The following is a 7,999-nucleotide window of genomic DNA, read 5'->3' on the forward strand; positions in this document are numbered from 1 at the left end:
ATCGGGATCAGCTCATCTAGCTGCAAATCTGTCTGCAAGTGGTTCCAGGCTGCAGGGGCGGAGAACATAAAGGCCCGTTTGCCAAATTCAGTGCGAACCTTCAGGGACGGACAGTAAGAGGGTGTCATTTGAGCGCAAACAATAATAACTAGTTTTGAGTGAGATATACCCACGAGTGAGATATACCCACAAAGGTAAGAGGGTCTGTATGAGAGAAATTATGAATGTAAACAAATCCACGTTGAAAACTCTGTTGTTCATCTATCTAATAAAGTATATTGTGCGTCAGAAAACAAGATTCAGTCACATCTACAAAGTGTTACAGCTCGTTTTCAGCCTTGTCACAAAAAAGCACATGTACAAATCAGATTCAAACCCAGCTCTTTGAACTGGGAAAGTAAGCACTACAATACAGCACATCATACAACACGTACTCACCTGCATGCATGAAGGTACACAATGAACTCCCACACGCCATCTGCTATTTACTCACCCTCTTACTCCTCCTCCTCCTTCCTGTCATCCCTCTCTCCGTCTCCATCTCCCCAGCTTTCTCCGCTCAGTCGTCTCACCCTCTAATCTCGCTTCCTCTCCTCCGTTCCCTTTCCTCCTTCGTTCTCCTTGATCTCTACGTCTCTTCGCTTTTTTTCTCGGTCTCCCTTCCCTCCTTCTGACTTTCTTTTCCTCATATCGTTCCTCTCTTTCCCTCCCCGTCTCTCCATTCTTCTTCTCCTCTTCCTCACACACTCCTCTCTTCTCCCTCCTACAAAGGCTTTACTAATTCTAGGTGCAATACATACAGGTTTTAATTGCTGTTATACGCTTGTGTACTTGCTACTGTATGTTTATACCTGGCTGCAAAATGAAATCCATCTTGGGGTAATATGAACTGAACTGAACTGAACCGAACTGAACTGAACTGATCTGAACTGAACTGAACTGAACTCAACTGATCTGATCTGAACTGAACTGAACTGAACTGAACTGAACTGAACTGAACTGATCTGAACTGAACTGAACTGAACTGATCTGAACTGAACTGAACTGAACTGATCTGAACTGAACTGAACTGAACTGATCTGAACTGAACTGAACTGAAGTGAGCAACTGAACTGAACTGAACTGAACTGATCTGAACTGAACTGATCTGAACTGAACTGAACTGAACTGAACTGAACTGATCTGAACTGAACTGAACTGAAGTGAGCAACTGAACTGAACTGAACTGAACTGAACTGACCTGAACTGACCTGAACTGAACTGAAGTGAGCAACTGAACTGAACTGAACTGAACTGAACTGATCTGAACTGAACTGATCTGAACTGAACTGAAGTGAGCAACTGAACTGAACTGAACTGAACTGATCTGAACTGAACTGAACTGATCTGAACTGAACTGAAGTGAGCAACTGAACTGAACTGATCTGAAGTGAGCAACTGAACTGAACTGGACCAAACTGAAATGAACAGAGCTGAACTGAAAATAACTGAACCGAATCAAACAACTGAACTGAACTGAGCAAGTGAATTGAACTGAATTGGACAAAACTGAACTGAACTGAGCCAAAGTTAACTGACTTGGGCAACTGAACTGAATTAAGCTTAACTGAACTGAACTGAAGCAGACTGAACTGACTTGAACATCTGAACTGAACTGGACTGAACTGAACTGAAGAAAACTCAACTCAACTCAACTCAACTCAGCTGAATTCAACTGAACTCAACTCAACCAAACAGAACTGAACTGGAGCAAACTGAACCAGACTGAACTGACTTGAACATCTGAACTGGACTAAACTGAACTGGACTGAACTGAACTGAAGCAAACTGAACTGAACTCAACTGAACTTAACTGAACTCAACTGAACTCAACTCAACCAAACAGAACTGAACTGGAGCAAACTGAACCAGACTGAACTGACTTGAACATCTGAACTGAACTGAGCAGAGCTGAACTGAACAAGTGAACTGAACTGAACTCTCCCTGTCTTTACCTCTATCCCTTTTCCTTTAACCCCCCCTCCCCCCCCCCCTCCCAGATGCACTCCCTGCGCCTCCTCAGCCAGAACGAGCCCTACAAGATCTTCCTGAGCATGAGCGACAACACCCGGCCCACCCAGCCGCTGCTGCAGCGCTGCATCCGGACCAACATCAACTTCAGCAAGCAGGGCCGCGACTGTCCCAACAACCGCGCCCTCCGGCCACAGTACAGAGGTAGTATGGGGTGGGGCGGGGGGGGGGGTGTCAGGGAGTGGTGAGGTGTTTGCTGTGTGTGTGTGTCCCCACTTTTAGGACTAGGGTTTGAAGGGATAGTTCTAGGAATTTTTGAGACCTATTCTGATTTTCTACTCACCTATGTTGTTGCTGATTGGTAGATAACATTTTCAGCCTGGTCTCCTGAAATTTTGGGGAATACGCACAAAGTCGCCCCGGGCACGAGAAATACGTTTTCCAAACCACAAAACGGTTACGTGAAGGAGGCACAGACTGTAAACAGGAAGTAGTCTGACACTGAAAGGGGGTGCGTTCCATTTGGTAACGATTTCTCCTCGTCTCCTCGTCTCCTCGTCTCCTCGTGTCCTCCTCGACTCCTCGGTCAAAGGTCACAGGGGAGATGAGGAGAAGATGCGAGGAGGAGAGGAAGCAAGTGAACCGTGCTCTGTCAATCGGAAAGTGTGGCGTTTCACAGTAGCTCCTTCCCCTCCGCGGATAACAGCTGTCTAGTTTTATCCACATAGAAACGCTTCACAAAGTTAACAATAATGTGCAATTCATCTCTGTCCGCCCCTAATGAGCCTCGTCTTCCTCATGGAGGCAGAACACCTAAAATAAATGTCTTAAGCTGATGTGTTACTGTCGGACTTTTATGCTTTTGCGACTTGGCGTTAGGCAATGATCATGTAGTTCACAGCTCACAGCAATGAAGCAAAGTTTTATTCTTTTTATTCCCCTCAATGACCATAGATCTAGCTGTAAGAACATAATGTGCAAAATAGACTATAAAATGCTGTTAATGAGGTTTAGTAAGAATTTATTCTCCCCGAAGAGAAATTCCATGGAAACACACACAAACACAATTCACAAGAAAGATGAATACAGAATGAGAGACACATCAAGGCTACTTACAACTATGGATTTTATCTGTAGTTTTTTCTACACCTTTCTGGCGGTATGGAGCCGGTTTAGCCGATAGGCAATAGGCACGTGAATCATCTTCACTCATTATTTCCGCATCGAGGAAACACCTGAGTATCCTCGGACCGCGCCTCTTTGGAGGACGGAGGCGAGGAGACATGAAGGATCCTTCCTGGAACATCCTTAATGATGGCGGCTCATTTTTGGATGCCGGGTTCCTGCCGATTCCTAGTTTCTACCAAGAAGATTTCTACTGGGTTTTTTTTTTTAGAATCATTTTTATCGGTGAAAAGCATAAACAAACAATAAACACAATGCCAGGTTTACAGATCACCATTTTTCACATTATTATTACCCCACCCACCCTACCCCTGAACAACAACAACACACATTACAAAAAAAAAAAAAAAACCTCTGTTTTATATTTGGCCATGGAGGTAAGAAGTACATTGATCAGGGGTGAGCTACAGGCAGATAACATGTAGAAACACAGGCAGTCAGTCAGGTGGAAGAGTAGATAAACCATTAAAATAGGAGACAAAGGGTTCCCACTTTTTTAGAAAGCGCTCGCTAGACCCTCTAAGTGTAAACTTTATCTTTAGAAGATTTCTACTGTGAGTGAAGTTTACATTTTTAAGTTTTAAGTTTTTAATGTAGCAGAGTGCTTTCCAAAACAGCTTATTGAATAAATAGTAGAATGTACCAAGGTGCTTTACAGAGATACAGAACACACACACACAACTATAACACAGAGGAGGCAGATAAAAAGAGCAAACACACACACACACACAATCAATAGAAGGCATACATACAGGCATAGAAACAATCAAAAGTTTTTCTTATATAACCATGACCAAAGCCTTTCCCTATACCAAATTGTTTTAGTGTTTTTTCACACTCAGACTCAGTCCAATGAACTTTTTTGTGCATATGTGAACACGCTGAATGAACTCAGATTCTCTAAAACAAACCAAACTCAGACCCCAGGAGGTTTGGTCAATTTGTTTGTGCTCCATTTTGTGGTCCGAGTCCTCTTGTAAGTTCATATGCAGCTGGTTCACTTTTTGGTACACTTAAAAAGGACTGAGTTTGGTTCCTTTAAAATGAGCTATATGTGAAAACACCCTTAGTTGCCTAAACCTAACAAAGCCTTAACACTAACCTTAAATATATGTTATGTAATGTTTTAGTTTCCTAACCTTAATCATCTTAACCCAAACCTCAACCAACGTTGTTTTAGTTGCCTAAACTTAACCGTTAGCCAACCTGTACATGAAAACGCCGTGTCCAATTCATGCTGGCGGAGGAACGTAATCTCTTTTTGTGCTCATTTCCCGAACTTTCATGAGATCACGTTGCTTTAACTCGATACTTCGCCTCATACCAGACGGGCAGTCCCTGCTAGCGTGCCACGGTCATAATGGACACAAATGGGGTCAAACTTCATGCTGCTCCAAAAGCACTTAAACAAACTCCACGGTGCACCTAAAGCGAACATAATGCCACAGCAGTCGGTCATGGCGAACTCTAGCCGTCAAACTATCGCTAAATCCTTTAGTGTTTGCTGGGTTCTCTATAAGTTCCTGTGTGTGGCGGAGTGAAACTTGGTCGTAGGCGTTGGTTGATAGACGTTTTCTTCTTCTTCTTTTTAGGCATACAGAGCCGCTGGAGTAGGTTTTGGTTAGGGTTGGGCATGTAGCGGTAAGGGTTAAGGTTAGGGTTAGCGGTGGCTGAATGAATTTAGTCAGTGGAAGGTAAGGATAGAGCTGATCTATAAAGTAAAGTTGTTTTGTGTTTTCTAGCAGGGAAGGAGCCTTGCTCTTTGTCAGCCATGTCTTGTGTGAGTGTAAGAGAGAGAGAGAGAGAGAGAGAGAGAGAGAGAGAGAGAGAGAGAGGGATATGAGAGACATGAAGATGGAAAAAAAAAGTATGTGGGTGTGTGTGGGAGTGTATTGTGTGTTTGTGTGGATGTAAAACTGTGGGTGGGTGAGTAGCGTTAGAGTTGGTTGGCATAAGAGAGAGATAGTAAATCAGCGAGTGAGTGTGTGTGTTGATAGATGTGTGTGTGTGTGTGTGTGTGTGTGTGTGTCCGCTCACGGCACAACACATGTGGAAGCGTTACGCAGAGCGTGTAGGAGTCCTCGTATCCTGCGGGAAGCATCACGCCCCCCCCCCCCCGCGCCCTCTTCCTCCGCGCGCTCTGAATATCTTTGTTATCGATCCGGTCCGGCCCAGCGTGCTTTCCACAACATCAAATGGATTTCTCGGCCTCCTCTTTCCTTTTGATAGCGGCTCGTTGCGGCACAAAAGCCCCTACAGGAGTTTCCACAGCTGAAGGTCAAAGAACGCGGACAACACCGGCGTCGCTGCTGAGTTGCGTGAAAACCACTTTGAGCCGACTCACTTATCGGATTTTACAGAGAGAAAAGAGAGAGGAGAGAGAGGCGGGAAGTATCTGAGAGAATGTATACAGAGAGGAAAAGAACAAGTGCGTATTCTGTACAGTCCCTTGGCACATTTGTGGCGATGACATGCAGACTTAAAGCTCCCATATTCTCCGCTCTCCAGTGTTTTATTTTGTGTCTCGAGGTCCATTCAAAGCTGTGTGTGTGGTGTCATGAACCAAAAACACTCTCAATCCATTTTGTTCATTTTCCAGCATCTCTCTGAGCCTTACCAAGAACAGGCTGTTTCTGTCGCCGTGTCTTTAAGGCTCATTAATATTAACGACCCCTCTGTTCCGATTGGCTAACCGTTTCGAGAGTGAAACGTGAGACGCTGCGGCCCGGCGGCTACAGGTAGGGAAAACTCTCCGGTTACTAAACAATGACAACCGCTCGACCGCTTTGAAAAAAAACACTTTGTTAGTCTATTATTTCTTACAGAAATGATAATGAGCGAACCTTTGGGACGCCACAAAGTTACGGAAGTCCAAACGGCTCGTTTAGAGGCTCGCTTTTCTAATATGGATTGTGTGGATTTAGTTGGCGACCGTGCGTTTTGATGCTTTCACCATGTTTAGATAGACCATCCAACTCCTTTATCATCACAGAGGCAAGGGGAGTCCTGCTTTACACCAGATGGGACCTTTAATTAAAGCTGCACTAGGAGAGATTTATATGTAAAAAAAACACCCAGTTTATCAGCCTCAATCACAAAGTGGGGCTGCGACAGAAGGGAGCGTCCCATTATCCCTAATTGAGACACTGTAGATTTGCCCCGTTTGCCCAAATTCAGTTCTGGTGTCGGGTTTGGAGTGAAAAGTGAAAAGTGTCACTCCGTCTGACTGGGTGACTTTGGCTCTTGAAGACCATGGTGAAGCAGAGAGAGAGAAAATGCAGAGAGACAGAAAGCAGAGAGCGGTCTCCGGTGATGAGAGGATCCCTGTTGGGAAATAAACGAATAGATTTCAGTTGGCTAGGGCTCTTCTCTCTCTCTCTCTCTCTCTCTCTCTCTCTCCCTCGCTCTGTATTTATCTTCTTCTCTCTTTCTTTCGCTCTGTTTATCGCTCTCCCACTCCCTCCTTCTTGCACTCTCTCTCTCTCTCACACACATTCTTGCTTAGTTACTCTCTCTAGTCTCTTTCTTTCCCCGTCTCGTTTTTCTCTCTACATTTCTCTCTTTCTCTTCTCTTCTCTCTCACACAGTCTCTCTCACTCTCAAACTTGATGTCTGTGTTTTTTATTGCACACTGTAACTGCTGTGCTAATTATGAAATGTATCTTCTCTCCTCTCCTCTTCTCTTCTCTCCTCTTCTCTTCTCCTCTTCTCTCCTCTTCTCTTCTCTTTTCTTTTCTTCTCTCCTCTCCTCTTCTCTCCTCTCCTCTCCTCTTCTCTTTTCTTCTCTCCTCTGCTCTTCTCTTCTCTCCTCTTCTCTCCTCTCCTCGACTCTCCTCTTCTCTCCTCTTCTCTCCTCTCCTCTCCTCTTCTCTTCTCTTTTCTTCTCTCCTCTGCTCTTCTCCTCTCTCCTCTTCTCTCCTCTTCTCTTCTCTCCTCTTCTCTCCTCTCCTCTTCTCTTCTCTCCTCTCCTCTTCTCTTCTCTCCTCTTCTCCTCTTCTCTTCTCTTCTCTCTTCTCCTCTTCTCTCCTCTCCTCTCCTCTCCTCTCCTCTCTTCTCTCCTCTCCTCTCCTCTCCTCTCCTCTCCTCTCCTCTCCTCTTCTCTCCTCTGCTCTCCTCTCTTCTCTCCTCTTCTCCTCTCCTCTTCTCTCCTCTCCTCTCCTCTCCTCTCCTCTCCTCTCCTCTTCTCTTCCCCTCAGTGAACCAGTGGCTGCTGAAGTAGAAATATAAAAAGATGTCAATCTACCGCGCCAGAGAGGAGAGGCAGAATCCATTTGAGTCTTTTTCACACTGCCAAACCGAGCTGAGCAGAGCAGAGCCGGACTGAACTGAACTGAACTGAACTGAACTGAAATGAACAGAACTGAACTGAACTGAACTGAACTGAACTGAACTGAACTGAACTGAACTGAACAGAGCTTACACTGCGCTGAAGAGAGCTTCGCTGAACTGTCTCTCAGCTGAGCTCAACTGACTTGACTCAATAACAATCTACTGTGCTGGCCTCCCTCCACAATCCAGTATCCAGTATCCTGAAGCTCTGGCTCATGAACGCGGCTCACGAGGGCCAGCACAGTAAAGGCACAGGTCACACTTTGACTCCAACGTGTGAAGAAGACTACAAGGACTCTCATGTCTACGCTGTACTGTGTTTTTAATTTGGTGTGTGAACTGAAAAAAGACTCTCTGCAGTGTTCTGAGGCTGTAGCTTTCAGCAGAGGGATGGACGGTACCTAAAGACTTTGGGGCGACCGTTCTTCAGGTGGTGTTTGGCTGTCATCTTCACTAGGACACATTCAAATCCTGG

General features: G+C 45.1%; 1 pseudogene; it reads left to right on the top strand.

The window, feature by feature from the left end:
- The window catches only part of LOC139908618 (carbonic anhydrase-related protein 10-like), an 88,281-nt pseudogene extending 80,867 nt beyond the window's left edge, over positions 1–7,414 (top strand).
- Positions 7,415–7,999: the final 585 nt, after the last annotated feature.

The sequence above is a fragment of the Centroberyx gerrardi genome, chromosome 7 (assembly GCF_048128805.1).
Source record: "Centroberyx gerrardi isolate f3 chromosome 7, fCenGer3.hap1.cur.20231027, whole genome shotgun sequence".
NCBI classification, from domain to species: domain Eukaryota; kingdom Metazoa; phylum Chordata; class Actinopteri; order Beryciformes; family Berycidae; genus Centroberyx; species Centroberyx gerrardi.